At 39.2% G+C, this 16,054-nt stretch overlaps 1 protein-coding gene across 7 annotated transcripts in view; it reads right to left on the reverse strand.

The window, feature by feature from the left end:
• Window positions 1–1,457, reverse strand: part of tnr (tenascin R (restrictin, janusin)) — a 180,360-nt gene extending 178,903 nt beyond the window's left edge. For 3 of the 7 annotated variants that reach the window (XM_084368096.1, XM_084368097.1, XM_084368092.1), the window contains exon 1: window positions 841–1,220. The gene's annotated coding sequence lies outside the window, so the exon portion shown is untranslated. Of the gene's footprint in view, window positions 1–767; window positions 809–840; window positions 1,221–1,278 lie in introns of those variants that run through there. The other 4 variants (XM_084368095.1, XM_084368094.1, XM_084368098.1 and 1 more) reach the window with 3 other exon arrangements.
• Window positions 1,458–16,054: the final 14,597 nt, after the last annotated feature.

Consider the following 16,054-nt stretch of genomic DNA (forward strand, 5'->3'; position numbering starts at 1 on the left):
CAGCCAAAGTAAGTATAAAAAGTATACTTCTCAAAATTAGTAAGGGATATTGGGATATTTTATTCTGTGACATGTCTGAATTTTTTATTTGAGTTTTGTCAATATTTTTGGTACCCAACACATTTCATGGGACTTTTATTGCATATCCATGCACAGGTACATATGCACCCATATCCCAATATCCCTAACTTATTTTGAGTAGTGCACTTATAAAAGTAAACAGCACAGTTTGCTAAAATAAAGATTTTTAGAGCAATCAGCAATTCACAGATATAGGTCTTACTGTTATATAAAATATCATTAGTGTCAATTGTAGAAAATTAAACACAAGGTTACAAAATAGCCACCTAAAATAATAGTAAGGTATCTCATCTACCATTGGAGATTTTCCATTTAATCTAATTTTAAGCAGAATTATTCTCTTGAAATAATGTATTTGTTTCTCAGTGAATATTAATGAAGTTCAATATGGCTATAACTGTTCTATATTGGATGTTATTGACACATTTTATGAGATGGATGCATGTGGCTTTTAAAATGTTGCTAAGCATGTAAATTAGCCACTAGCTGCTAACCTAGCTGTAAAAGCTATATTAGCGTTAGGTAGCTAGCTTCAAGTAGTAGGGCTTGACTGTTTGTTGCTAGGAAAGTTGATTTAAGATAACAAAGTTTGAAATACTGTTGTCTTAACAGAAATACACATAAAAACATATAAGTACCTAACGCTAACATTAACAGTGTAATGCTAACAGTGAAGATAACGTTACCTGGATTAACGTCACCCTGTCTTGTCACTGTTACTCCTAACAACAGTAACGGAAGTATTTAGAAGAAACTCACCAGACATAAAGTAATCATCCTCTCAGCAATGGTCCAGGAGAAAAAGTAATAACAACACGACTTATTCCAATAATGTGTGAATGATAGTGTCCATTTTAATCATCAACCTGATTAAATCCAAGGCTGCGGTTCTCCCTGTGGAGCTGAAGACTCGTCAGTGAGCTCAGTGCTGCCGCCGGTGGCGAGAGTGGGCGACATACGAAATTTTGTCAAAAAGATAAAAAAAATAAAATATCTTATTGTCACTAATGGTCACTAAAATGTGTTTGAGCTCACCATGTCCAGTATTCAGAATCCAAAACATTTATTCACAAGCCAGCCGGTCCTGCGCACGTATGCAAATTAGCCATGTGCGCCAAACAGAAGAAAGACGTGACGTTGAGAAGTCATGCTAAACATGGCTAGCAAGCGAAAGCTAAACCAGAGTGTATCACTCACACACTTCGGGTTCACATCCAAAAAGGCGGCACTCAGAGACGAAGAGGCACCGGGAGACGATGCTGGTGCAGCTAGCACAGTGGGCCCACTCGGTACCAGAACAGGGGACCCTCTCCCACCCAGTGACTCCTCAGAAGAACAACGTGAAGTTGAGGTAAGTTAACGTTAGCTGCTACTGCTGCTAGCACAGGTGACCTGCCGGCTGGTTGGACAATGAAGCAGGTGGGCGAACGGAAAGACCGCAGGTTGTGTAGGCCTGGTGGTTGGTTGTGGTAGAGAGAGCACCCGCCGTGGTGATGTTTGGCTTGTTGTAGGCTGTCTGTCTGTCTGTCTGTCAGCATCCGCCGTGGTGCTTTTTTCAGTTTGAGAGATGGTCTGTTTGCACGGTTAGGCGAATATGCTTTGTGTATGTGTTCAGTGATGTATCTGTCTGATGTATTTGCTGTAGATGGATGGTTAAATAATGTCACATGATAGGTCATACTGCAGGCTCTCATTTGCACGTGCACTGATTGCGTGCCAGTCTCCTAAAGGCTATACCTGGCATTTATTCAGTTGATTGCTCTTGTAAGTGCGCTAGATTGGTGCCAATTATCGTTGTGTCTGCATTTTAATGCACAACTTTGCCTCTCCTTGTTATAAAACAACATGCATCCAAACAACTTTAGCCAATACAACCTCCTATGTCAGTGTTACTTTACGAATACAATAGCATATCGGATTATCACATATTGTGTGTGTGTGTGTGTGTGTGTGTGTGTGTGTGTGTGTTGTCATGTAGGCTATAGACTGATTGTCTTGGCTTGCATCCATGAAATATTGTAATGTTATAGGCCTACTGCACATTGAGAAAATTTAGATAGGTATTGCGCAACAATGGGGAGATGGGGACCCCCCGAATATTGACCGGTATATCTGTCACTGGGCGAGAATCTGTGCTGCAGATAGATGTATGGACTACAGATGTTGTAGTGATGATCACATGTCAGCTGGTCAGCTAAATTAATGATAATTAAAGTCTGTATATATTTGGTATAACAATTTCAGCATTTAGTTTAGATGAGTGTAGTGTAGTGTATTGTAGTTTAGTTTAGTTTAGTTTAGTTTAGTTTAGTCTGGTGTAGTGTAGTATAGTATAGTCTAGTCTGGTATAGTTTAGTTTAGTCTGGTTTAGTGAAGTGGAGTGTAGTCTAGTCTAGACTAGTCTAGTCTGGTTTAGTTTAGTCTGGCTTAGTTTAGTCGAGTGGAATGGAGTGGAGTACATTGTAGTCTAGACTAGTCTAGTCTGGTTTAGTTTAAGGGAGTGGAGTGGAGTGGAGTGGAGTACATTGTAGTCTAGACTAGTCTAGTCTGGTTTAGTTAGTCTGGTTTAGTGAAGTGTAGTCTAGTCTAGTGTAGTCAAGTGTAGTCTAGTCTAGTCTGGTTTAGTCTAGTCTGGTTTAGTTTGGTTTAGTGAAGTGGAGTGTAGTCTAGTGTAGTCTAGTTGAGTCTATTCTAGTTGAGTGGAGTATAGTTTAGTTTAGTGTAGCTCATTTGTTTGATGTGCACATAGTAGTAACATTGGTGCTGCAACATGCAACCACATGCACTACACTTTGTGTTTACAGCAAGATGCATCTTGCATCACAGTTTTCATTATCACAGCAAAAACACTATTAAAATCATGATGATGTGACATGTTGTTGGGGTCTGTACTGAACAAACACGCTTTCTTACATCTGGAGAACAATATTTGTCATCCAGGACATTTCTGCAGCACTACAGTTCTTAACTAAAGTCCTGTTTTGTTACACATTTGACCTCAAAATTTTACCTATCAAAAAACTGCAGCTCCTGCACTTTTCTTTTATATTCAGCTTAATTTTGCAGCCCTACTCCGAAGATTTCTAATGCGAGTCATAATAAGGACTTCACACTTACATAATCCTCTTCTATTTGATGAATATTATCATTAGTTGGTTAGTCTGAGCATATAATCATTTGTTTAATGTCCCATTTATATCAGATTGTATGTTTAGTCAGCACAGAAGAAATACCAGCCGCCAAGATTATAGTTGCTTTAATTGATGTAAGTGTAGAATAATGGTCACTTTATGTTCCTTGCTAATTGTTTTTATCTATTTATTTTTTTACTGTGAGCGATCTTATTCGTTCTGTAGCATTTATAATATTTTCCTTTTCATGTATCGGCAAGCCCTGAAAGAGAGAAAGAGGATTATGATTTTTTTCAATGCATACTTCAGTTAAGGTCTTGTATCCCTTTATAACTGCCAAATGAAAAGATTTCTATGCAACTTATAGATAAGAACTTACCTTTCTTGTCCTTACCTGTCTTGCCATGACGAAACCTTTTGTGCCGACTTACAGAGGAGCACACTTTCTCATCTGTGAAGTGTTTTCTGATGGTCTGGACTAAAAGAGGGAGGCAGCGTCCTCACTATCACAGCAGTGGAGGTGCAGAGAATGAATCTATCAGGACCTCATCAACTGCTGATCAACTTCTGGAGGGCAAAAGAATATAAAAAAATATTTGCTGGAAATTGCAGCTGTGGATGAAATAATCTCAACCAGAACAGAGAAGAGCAGAAAAATGTGTTTTTTAATGTTGCTGATTTGTTTGTTGATGTGTTTGTCAGGTTATGATAAAGAAAGGACCCTAGAGGAATACTGATGTTTTATTCTTAGTAAGTCACACACGTGTGTACGCATGCACACACCTCAAGTTGTGCTCACTATCATCAAAACAACACAGGAGTCAAAGCGGATTCACACCACGGGAGATGAACCAAAAATACCTCAGGCTCTCCAAAAAACAGGAAAGATAGTAATTGTTAGTTTGCGTGGGCAGAATGGTAAGACGCTGACCTAGATAGAGATCCATAGGGTGCCATTAACCAGGTTAGGCACGTAGAGAGATTACATGTTAGCCGTCACAGCTGATCAACAAACTTTGGAGATCAGTTGCTGGCTAATGCATGGATCATCACGGCGAGCTAATTAGACAACCCTGGGAAAAGATCGATACAGTTATAAAACTATACACCTTAAAAGAGTCTTTACTCTAGTTACATTACTGACATGTATGTTTACTACTACTAATACTATGCACTGATCAGTCACAAAATTACTTACCACTAATGTGAAACCTTGAGTCCTAACATTCATATGGACGCTGGAGTCCAGGTCGATCCTTTGAGCTCTTTGTCACATTCCTGAGCATTTTTTTCTGCCGTGGACTTATCATCTTTCTGATAAGTCTGGTTTAATTAAGTTATTTGATGCTATAAAAAGGGGGTGACACATCATGAATGACAGCTGAGCCTTGCTCGCAATTGAGTCAGGCGGGTGTAAGGGGAAGGAACTCGATACCGCGACTGCACCACCTGATCACTGCTGCACAGACTGTGGCTCCAAATGACGTCACAAGCACAAGATGGCATTTGCGATATTTTGGCTTCATTTTTGTTCAGTGGGAGGAAGTTGAAATGCGCTGTCCATCTTTATGCATGTCAATGGTTCACACCAACAGGTTCATAAAGATAACAGAGACGAGCCCGCATTGAATAGCACGCGCCCACACACACACACACACCAAATCCATGATTAATGGACACTTATGTTTTCAGTTTTCATGAGTACAAATATTGCTTTTACCCAAAAAACTTGATCAAATAAATGTGTCTTTGCTATTCCTGAGATCACACACTCCCAGACTGAGATCTTCTGTACACATACATATTTTCATATGTGGGGACCCAAACTTACATTACTTTGCAGGTACTTTTGGCAAAAGTGACTTACATTTTTCCCCAACGCACATAAATAAATTGCAATTTAGGTTCAGCGTCTAGCTCAGATGCACTTCAGCATGTTTACATGAGGAGCCAGGGATCAAATCACCAATGATTGCAATGTTATGCTGCTTCCGCAAGTGCAGTTTGTGACTAACATGACAAATTACAAATCAGAGCCAGACTTCAGTACATTTATTTGGATGCTCTGGAAATACTTTACAGTTAGACCACAGTTGTATGTAATCAGACATGTTGAACTTACAGATCTGCTGGCAGTCTCTGCTTGCATTGTACGTGGTCAACCGAAATTGAGTAGTTTTAAGCGTAACATGAACATAATAGACAATGAGTTTATCTGAGGTATCTCCATCATGAATTTCAAATAGAAATGGGAAAAGATCGCCTTATAATAACACTAGAATTTAATAGTGCCATTCTGTTCAGCCATGTTTGTATCGCTAATGTCTATGAAAAAATTGTAGCCTCTATATTTTCAGAAACGGTTTAGTATCAGACAAAATGCTGATATTCTCCATTACACAAAGTATTAAATTATGTTTGTGAACACACCTCAAACATGGTGTTGTCGTGTGGGATAAACAACCCTGTACAAAATGGGATCTTTAACGCTGATGCTGAAACAGTGTGCTGTGGCTTTGCCTCATGATGTTTGGGAGGTTATTCAGTGTGGCAGAGCCTCATTCAAATTCAACCCGTCGTGTGTCTGTATATATAATGTAATTTTAATTTTTTTTGGTCTTTGTCTTTGGGTGCATGCACATGGAAAGACACTCATAAATGCAAAGATTCACTCAATCTGAGAAACTTAATCAGAAGATAAGACTTGATGTACTGTAAAATAAATTGACACAGTAATATATTGTTCCTTCCTCCCGAGGGCTGCAAATGACGGCCATGATTTCCAAACAGCAATGTTGATTATTTTAAACAGCCATTTCCATGCAAAACGCAATAACACGAGCTGTACTGTGCAGAACTCAGCATTCACTGCCGCTCCAGTGAGCTTCTGATTTATTTACTTCTTGCAAGAAACATTCATGGAGAAATAAATGCACTGCCAATGGCACTTCCCATATTCTACGGACATTCATTGTCATTTATGGGCTTGAGAAAGTGGACTATTTCATGAAAATTTGCTAGTAAGAAATGATTTCAATCATATGTAGATAACCTCAGCCTGTTTCAGCTGTGGCCTCTGCTGCTCCCAATATTCTTCTTCCTACTCTGTCGTCAACAAGGCTAAACAAGTCCTGTTCTTTATTTATGACAATGCATATCTTCTAGAGCAACGCCCCAGGCAAGGTTGTCTGTAAATACTTAAGATTGGATGTGATGCTGAAATAAAAAAGGCTTTTAATCCCTTTTTTATCAAGAGCTTGGATATCCTTAGGAGGATCAGGGTTGGTGGCTAGTGATAAAACCTCCCACACATTAATCATTGAGGCTTTTCCATTGTTAACATTAGTACTTGAATCTGCCAATAAGGCATTTAAAGTACATTTGGTTTGTACAGATCCTAATTGTGCACACAGGGAATCCGATAGTGTGATCAAACTAGGTAGCAAGTAAAAGTTTGACTGGGATAAAATAAATTATGTTATATTAAATTATTTGTCTCCTGCGTTCTGGTGACTTTTAGAGATTGAAAATAACAAAATGATAAGCACCCTGCAACAGCGTTTATGTTAAATAATTTCAAATGATTTATTTTCACTTTGAATTCTCCTAGAGTGCAGAGTAATTTGCCGCACTGCGTGAACCTTCCTGACTCTTAGACATAATTACTATTCATTTGTTAGTTTTCATTTAGGCCTATTCATTTTTAGCCCCTGCCCCTTAGAAAGTTTGTGCGCAACTACCCCTGTGGTCAAGGCAGCAGATTCAACAAATTATCCCCATTCCCTTTAAATCTTTCCATAATAAATAGGACACAGCAGTACTGTAGGAAGTGAGGGGAACGTGTGAAATTTATGTAATTTATTGGGAAAAATACAGGTGAATTGTGACTCCGTCAGAAAACCAGGAAAGGGGCAAAGAAAAACATGAGTCTCCCTGGAAATCAAGGTGGGTTGGCAAGTATGTCTTTTGCTGATTACGATCAACACATGTATTATTCTATGTTGGTATGCCAATCTATACAATATATGTCTATCCTCAGGGGATCCTAAATGTCTGGAAAAAGTTTAATCTGTCTCAATTCATAGTTGAGACATTTCAGTCTGGACCAAAGTTGTGGACCAACCTACAAACCAACATTGCTATCCTAGGAGCCATGCTGCCATCATGGCTAAAACTAAAAGTTAAAATACTTTATTTGCAGTTGACCTGGTGGCCAGTTCATGATAACTGCAAAGACTGCTGCACCACCGGTTCTTTAAATAAATCTATGTCAAAAGATTGGAGTGCTGACGTGTAAAACACTTTCGGGAAGAAATTTCTGCAAATGGGAACAGGGTCTGAACATCTGTCACAAGAGTTTAATCACCAAGGGAAAACATCCATCCTATAAATGAAAAAGGAAACATTCATTTCTTTACTTAATTAAACATGAAAACGTTCTTTCTTTCTTCTAATTAAAGATCTACTGAGCTGGCCGCTGAAGTAATCTCAGGTGTCTCCACACTTCATTTCACTTCTTTTTAGCACCACGCCAGCACCAGGAGAGGGGTCTGTCACTGACTATTTGTCAGCGCAAAACAAAGAGGGGCACGACTAAACTGAAGTACTTTGATGTTCAGGCTGTATATTTTTAGTCAAGAAAACTCACACAGACGGGTACAAAAAACTGAGTTACACAAATGCTAACTGGAGTGAGCAAGCCAAGTGACAATTAAGAATTCAGTTAAAAAAAAACACATTTTTTGTCACATTCGAGTGACACATGTGACAACTGACTATAAACAATTATTTTGCGCTACCTAATAACACCAACATTGTAAAGCACCAAAAATGTTCAAAATATAGCATACACTTAAATGGATGTATATTTCTTTAGGTGTGCCTTCCTTTAGGTGACTAAAATACGTCTCGCTGTCAGTACCGATGAGCAGTACGATGCTCTGTCTCCCTGTGGCGCTGCTTCTCCACACAGACGGTCATCTACTGCTGGTAATACACTGACTAGGGATAAGTACCTCATACAACCCCACATCAAAAGACCCGAACTATCACTTGAAGTGTCTATGCCTCATAGCTGTTGATAAACAAATATTACAAATATTCTTCCATCTGCTTACATTAACATTATATTGTGTTATAAACATATATAAAGTGTTTATACTGCTTATAAATGATATATATTGGGGGTTAACCGGAGGCAGAGAATGTATTTTCTCGAGTGTCTGAGACTTTAGGTGTTAAATGTGATCAGAATATGAGTGAATACTGCAGATAAGGAGCAGATAAGGATAGATAAAGTTTTAAAAAGTACTGACACTAATCATGTGAATGTGATTTGAATTCCACAGTGGGATGATGGTGGAACTCATTTGCATGTGAAATGAATAAAGTGAATGCAACCTCAGGAACAGTAATGATACATTAAAAATACATCCTGTCTCTCCTGCTCGCTTTCTCGCTCACTGCTTCTCTCTCTCCTCCTCACACACTCACACTCACACACACACACACACACACACACACACACTCACATCTTCACATATGAGTCCAAAAATATAAACAATCACAGCAACATTAAAACATGTAATCAGCGGACTGAACCTGGATGGAAGGGAGTTTTTATGTAGTAATGTGCTGCTTATTTTCAGTTACAATTATGTTGTGCATGTACTGTGGCATCAGTAAGTGTTGCCTGTTTTTGTTCATAATCAAACGTGTAAAGTTCTTCTTGTGAATGATAGTTGTTAGGGTTTGGAGGTTCGTTTTTGGACCCAAAAGCGGACACCAAGACAGGGGGAAGGTTTAAAGGAATCTATTGATTAGCTCAGGTGAATAGATAGCTAATAGTGGCTCAGGCTCAGGCGAGTGGCACGGCAGGTGGTAAGGCTGGGGGGATTACTGGGAGGTAGAGGCTGATATGGAGGGACAAGTGAGTGTAAGACATAGGTGGATCCACAGAGGCGTTTGTCTTGAGGCTGAGGTGGAGTGTGGCTGTGGAGCTGGAGCTCAGAGGTGCCACTGGGTCTGGGAAGGATGAGGAGAATTCAGGAGCGAGACATGCGGTTCAAGCAAAATAACACAGGAGCAAGAATCACAAGAGCAAAGCAAGAGTAGTTTTGCCATAGATACCACGATGACGAGCAATATGACAACAGGTGGAGAAAAAATCAGAGTACTTAAAGGAATAGTTCACTCTAAAACAAAATTCAGTCATTATGGACTCACCCACATGCTGATGAGAAGTCCGGTGTAGTTTCTTATTCCTCAAAGTGCAGCTGGAGACCCGCGGGGGTACTCTCCGGCAGGAATAATCCGACGCTCAGCCTTTAAAAAAAAAAAAAAAAAAAAACTCACAGCACACAGACACCAAAATACAAGCAAAAAACAGAAAAAACTTCAGAAATTCACAATCATCACATATAGTCAGCCTATTAATGAACAAGATTGATAGTCTTAAAAAAAAAAACTAAAAAATCTGATTGAAAAAAGATAAAAATGAATCCGAAGACGGGACTCTTTTTTGGCAACAGATGCTGACAGCGATATCATATTTGCCAAATGAAAACAGAAATCTGTTTCTTCAGATTTACTGAAGAGGAGCCTACAGAGATGCAGTGAAAGTGGGAATGTTATGCCAGATGAGTGAGAGCTGGCAACTCTGCGCTTGTTAAGTAGTCTTGGCTCAAACAGCCTCCTCGTCAACTCCTCAAGAGATGGCCTTCATGGCAAATGCACATATCTATTTTTAACTAAGAACTAGCTAGTTCTGTTCAATGCAACAGTAAGACAGCAATGTTTTTATCTGTTTCTAGGAAATACAAATGATTGTGTTATCCTTGAATAATAAATAGTTAAAGAGCTGCCTTTACATATACAAACAAAATAGACAAACTGATGTTTGGCGATGACGGTTAGGTGATGGTTTATTAACCCTCCACTGATTCGATATTGGGTATAACACTTTGGTCTGTGCTGAGAAAACTCCATTCACCAATGAAGAGTGTGTGATGCAGTTTAAAGCTTGTAAGTTGACCTTGAGTTCAGTTGGTTCTGATAAACTATTTGTACGGCGGGTAAGGACATGTCATCGACAATATATATAACAGGTCGAGGTAGTTTTTTGGATGCTTTTGTTGCCAGAAATTAAATTTGAGAGAAAAAAAAACATGTCTCTCTGTGCACCAGTAGCTCTTCTCTGATAATACCTGCTGTATTTCTCACCAGGTGAGTAAAACAGTCAACACATTCCTCTGGTCAGAGTTAGGAACATGGATATAAACTTACACAACACATCATCATCAAACTACATCTGTTAAAATGTCTTGTGTTAAAATTGCGTCAAATAATGACACTTTGGATTGGTGTCAGAGCCAAAGCCATCAGGATTCGACGAACTGGGGATGAGACTCAACAATCAGCTCTCTTTCTTCAGAAAGTTGCTTTAATGCACTTAAATCAGCCTAATCTGTCTCGTCTTGTACAGAAATATAAAGTATGAAAGCTAACAATAAAAGAAGTTCCTGCAGACGTTTCTGTTTAAAGTCAAAATGAAAGCTTGAAACGACAAACATGCCGCTGTCACTTTTGGGAGATTATACAAAAACAAATTTGAAAAAAACAACATTTGTTGAGTCAGTGCTGATATAAAATTTTGCACGATTCAAAAGGTGATGACAGCTAAGACACAACAAAAAGATAAATGAATAAATCCTTGGATATACACACATTTTACTTGCTATCTGTGTGTTTCAGAATTGAAACTAGAGTCTAATCTTGCAACGGGATCACACCAGCCGCGACACCCTTCAGCTTTTCTATGATGTTCCAACCCATGACTACCAAGTAGCTTTTGCAACATTATTACACGAGTACTCAGTACTGATGGGTCGGACCGCACCGTCTTCAAACTTCATTTGGATCTCAGTCTCACACCTGTAAAGTTTTGTGACTGCATCTTGCACGGTTGCGCCTCTGTTGCTACAATAGTTGTCTCGAAGACCACAGTTTGCCATGATGACACACACACACACACACACACACACACAGACTAACACATTAGCAGCCCATGCTGTCGCAGTGATGTTCAAAATTCACAGCTTAACGGTGCACCAGACCTCTGCCTCCTTGTGTGAGTAGGCAGTGTGACACATTTTCACTTCAAGGCAGAGATGAGGTCATGCTGCGCAGGTCTATTCTGTCCACACTGAACTGATTAACATTAATATGCTTAAAATGAAATACACTTTATAGACTACATTACAGAATGCAGACACATTAACAAATACAGGCAGGGACACAGCAGGTGCAGAGAAACACACTGAGGACTCCTGGTGGACAGGTGAGGAAACGCTGGAGTAGAGTGGAGACCAGAGAAAATGTTTGTCTTAAACCGACCAGCATGTAGCTAATTGAATTTCTTTGTCACGGATCTGTTTCATTACCAAAGGTCACCTGCTTTTGTCAGTCTTCACAGTGGTGCTGTTTTTAGCTCTGCTCCCAGTTCTTTCATTCTTGAGTGTTAATTGAATCCGTTTTATACAATAGGCCAAAGGGTTCATGTTCAAACAGAGAGGGAAAATATTAATCATAATTGAGCCTTCACACTTCTCTCTAACTCATCACTTTTGTTCTTTTTTTGCACATCTGTCAGCAGCAAAAGATAAAAACACAAAGCTAATTATGACTCACACAATAAAAAGGGGAAGGTGGTGGGTTAATTAATTTATATATATATGTGCAGCTACTGCTATATACTTCTTACTCTTGTCAAATTAATTGATTTTTGAGGGATTTTAATTCTACAAAAGTTATGTTTAGTCCGAAGTGGAAAGCCCTGCCTCCTTAGAGCGGGCTCAACAGCAGCCAGTGTCCAAATTTCTCTCTTATGTCCTGAAGATTTGTCATGGACCTCTACAGCTGTTTACACATTGTAGATTATTGTTCAAATGTATAATTTTCAATAAGTTTTCATACATTTATTCTATTAGTTATTTGAGCTGGGTGATGTTAGCAGATGTTAACAACTAACTAACAACCCATTTGCCAGAATAAATGCAAACCACAGATATGTTTAATATGGTTCGGACCAGTAGTTACAGTTTGATTCTAATTTTTTACTGTGATAATTACTGAACCAACTAACTAAACTAACTGGATGCACAGTTTAGCAGCTGGTCAATGCAGGTTTGACTCCTGATATACAAGTGGAAACTTTACATGCAGAGCCCCATCGGACTAAACTAAACACATTAAAAAAACGCACTGTAAGCACATGTAAACACCCACACAAAGATCATCATCATCCTAGAGGTGCTTCTCCTGAACTTTTAATATCGTTAATAACTGTTTTTCCTGACACACACTTTTCTTTGCACTTATGTGCTCGTGAGGGACCTTGCCTTAATAATGTTGTTGCTGATACTGCTAATCTTGAGATTAACTTTCATCAGAAAAAGACTAGATTTAAAGCACATATGAGAATGAAAATTTATGACACCTACTTCCATATAAGAAATAAGACAAATCCCCTGAAAATCCGACCGTGACAGTGACAATGAGTAATGAGATTGTTTTATTTTCCTGCAAATGGAAAGCTTAAGCTGCCACAAGAATAATTATAAAGATCTAACAATATTTATAAAGAGTAAGCGACCTGAGGATAATCACAGATCCAAGTCTTAACCCTTGACTTAACTTTGGTGGCATGGAATTCATTACCATGTTTTTTTTATTTTTATTATTTGAGAAAGTAATACAACCTGTTTTCACAAAAAGTTAAGAATATTGAAGATATGGATCCATCCCACATCCCAAGCGCTTTTTTTTTCAGTAGTTCAAGAGATGAAACAATTATATTGAGCGATGTTGTGAGCGATTACTTTGATTGTTGTGTGTTATCGGCTTGTGTAGTGTGTCGAGTCTCACTGTGAGTATGAATGTTATGGACGTGTTTTAATGGGATTTTATTAATGAAGTATTGTTAATGAAAATAATGGAGACCCCAGGAAGAGTAGCTAGAAGCTAATTAGGATGATAATAAACAAACAAAAAACCAATCACCTGTAAAAGCTGGACACACACAAGTACTGACTGATGCACTCATTGCTTTCGGCTGCACTAACAACATATTCAAGGTTCTCTTCAAAAGAAATAATTGCAATGAAAAGAAATTAATCCAGTGTGGAAAAGAACGTACTGCAAAAAAGAAAAATGTTTTCGATGAACATGAAAGACATTTTCATTATTTTGTTGGTAATCACAATATTACCAAAATAAAACAAACAAACAAACAAATGTTTTCAACATTCCACAGGTAAACAGGTTAACTGGTAGCAGGCAATCCTGTCATGATTGGGTATGAGGGTGAGGGTCAGTCGTTCACAAGCTCTTGAATGCAGTTCAATTGCAAATTTTTGTGTTCTGTTTTTATTTCCATTTTACGTCCTAACTTTTATTGAATTGCGGTTGCGTCAGGCGAACAAACTGTAGCTGTTCAAAAGTCCTTATTTGATCTTCCTGAGGAGTTTAAGTTGTTTAAGTTGCACCATCGATACATGTTTTTCAAACTCTGTTCTATAAAGGTACTCTTATATAATGGGCTCTTATTCATTTCCTTGGCCTTCTTATATGGTTTTCTTTCGGTGCTTGTTTCTATGCTTACTATGCTTTACTCCTTGGTAAATCACTTCAAAACTGTCCTTTAAAAAGTGCTAGCTAAATGAAAAAAGATAAATATGCTCAATTGTTTTGAAGGCTACAGAGGGAATTAAATTGGATCAGACTGTGCTCAGCCTTTACTTCAAGTGAAGGACAGCACGCCAGTTTTCAGCTCTTTGCTCTTGTGAGCTGGCAGCGACTGTCACTGTCTGTCAGACGGCACAGCCCACTCCTGAATGTTTTATCTGCCTGCTTGTGGCTCAGTGTGTTATATCCGGAGGTATGTCATTTCTTTTTGTGGCCCGCAGATTTAATCCCCCTCGTGCTCAGAGGTTGGTTCTCTTTTTTTTTTGCTCTGCCCTCAAAGTATACCAACTCATCACATTTTCACCCCAAACCATCACGCCAGAGTTTCCATCAAACCAGGGTTACAGTTTATGTTATACTGAAGGAAACCTGTTATGCTTTTTGTTTTTTTTTCCTTCATTGTTTTGTATAGGTTCTTGTTCATGTAAAAGATCCTGAAGGAAAAAAAGGTCAAAGGCACCGACAGAAGCTCTTTCCCCTACAGAAAACACTCGTCAGTAGTCCCGCCTTTAATTCTGTGACTTTGTGACATCACACTACGTCTAATGGTCACACATTTGCATAATTTATGCCAAGCGGCTTTTTTGGCAGGTAAGCATTGATAAAGCACAGCCGCTCTGCTGTTGTTAGCCGTGCTGGCTCAGGCATGTGTGAGCTGACCAATCAGAAGAGACTGGTATTCAGGAGGAGGGGCCTGAGAGACAGGAGCTAAAACAGCGTTTCAGACAGAGGGGTGCTGCAGCACTGGGCATAATGAGAAAACTGATGTGTTTTTTGAGCATTAAAGCATGTAAACCTATTCTCGTAGTAACCCACAACAAAATTATAAACCTGACAGAAATGTGCATCTCTGACTATATTTTTAATATGCTTTCCAGAAGTGAAAAGATGTTTTTGACTTTCTTTTGTATTTATACAGCTGAAACAGTGATTGTATTGGGTGAGGTTTGTTAAATTTGTTACTCATTGTGTGTTTGCATTGTCTGACGAGAAAATCAAACGCACTGCTCCAAATCGGAGACAATTGAAAGCTTTGCAAAAGTCTGTAAAACTATAAAAGTGCTCAAAGTAATATTTTGATCTGCTTTAATCTGAAAACATGAGGATTAATCAGCTCCACTGAAGTGACAACATTCAGCCTGTTCTGCACGTCGGTGTGTGTTTGCCTGAATGTGCACATGTGCAAGTGTGTGTACACATGTGTACCTGCCTTCACGGGTTTCTATGCAAATTGAAAATCTCTGACTGTATCCAATTGAAGTGCTTCCTCTCTGCGCTCCTGCCGTGTTTCCCTTGAAGTCCACGATGTTGACAGCAGCAGCAGCAGAGGAGGAGTTTTTCTCATACAATGACTTTCACAGTTGTTGACTTTTTCTAGAAGCGGCTTTTGAAGTTTCCCTTTTCTGTCGACGTGGCAACTTCTCGGCACAGCCGCACAAGTACACAGGCAACCACAGATACGCTCCCACAATCACCCAAGCAAACATACAAAACACAAACAGATACACGCTTATAGATACTTTCTCAGGTTGTATTTCAGCGCAGTGAGGAGGAGAAAGAGAGAAAGTGAGAGGAAGACAAACTGGCGCGGACGTGTGGAAGGAGGAGATGCCCTCTCCTCTTCCCTGTCATCGCTCGGCCACACAGGATTCACCCACGCGGCTGTGTGAGGGGCAGTGAACTGCGCTGATCATGACTGGAGTGCTGATGGCAAACAGTCAGCAGGCGGCTCAGAGGGGAAAGATGGAATCGCTGAACTTTGACCCCGAGGCTGAAAATCAGGCTCTGATAACATGAGATCTGCAGCGTGGATCACATGTCCATACAGGAGAAGTATTGATCACTGAAAACATGCACAAATAAAATACTCACAGTGTGCTAGTTTAAGTCCTGCAGCTTGTCATGCTGAAGTTTATAAAACCTTAAATCCTGCCTCATCTATTTCATTGTACTCCCTTTATAGCCACGTTCCAACAAGATGTATGAGATCAGCCTGTTATAGAAACTAAAAGTAGGACAAAGGTAATGCCTCACATCTCTCAGGTAGCCTATTTAACAAGGACAACAAATGTGTGACAAGTTATTTATTTTTTTTGCAG

Source organism: Pagrus pagrus, assembly GCF_965226575.1.
Source record: "Pagrus pagrus genome assembly, chromosome: 12".
NCBI lineage: Eukaryota > Metazoa > Chordata > Actinopteri > Spariformes > Sparidae > Pagrus > Pagrus pagrus.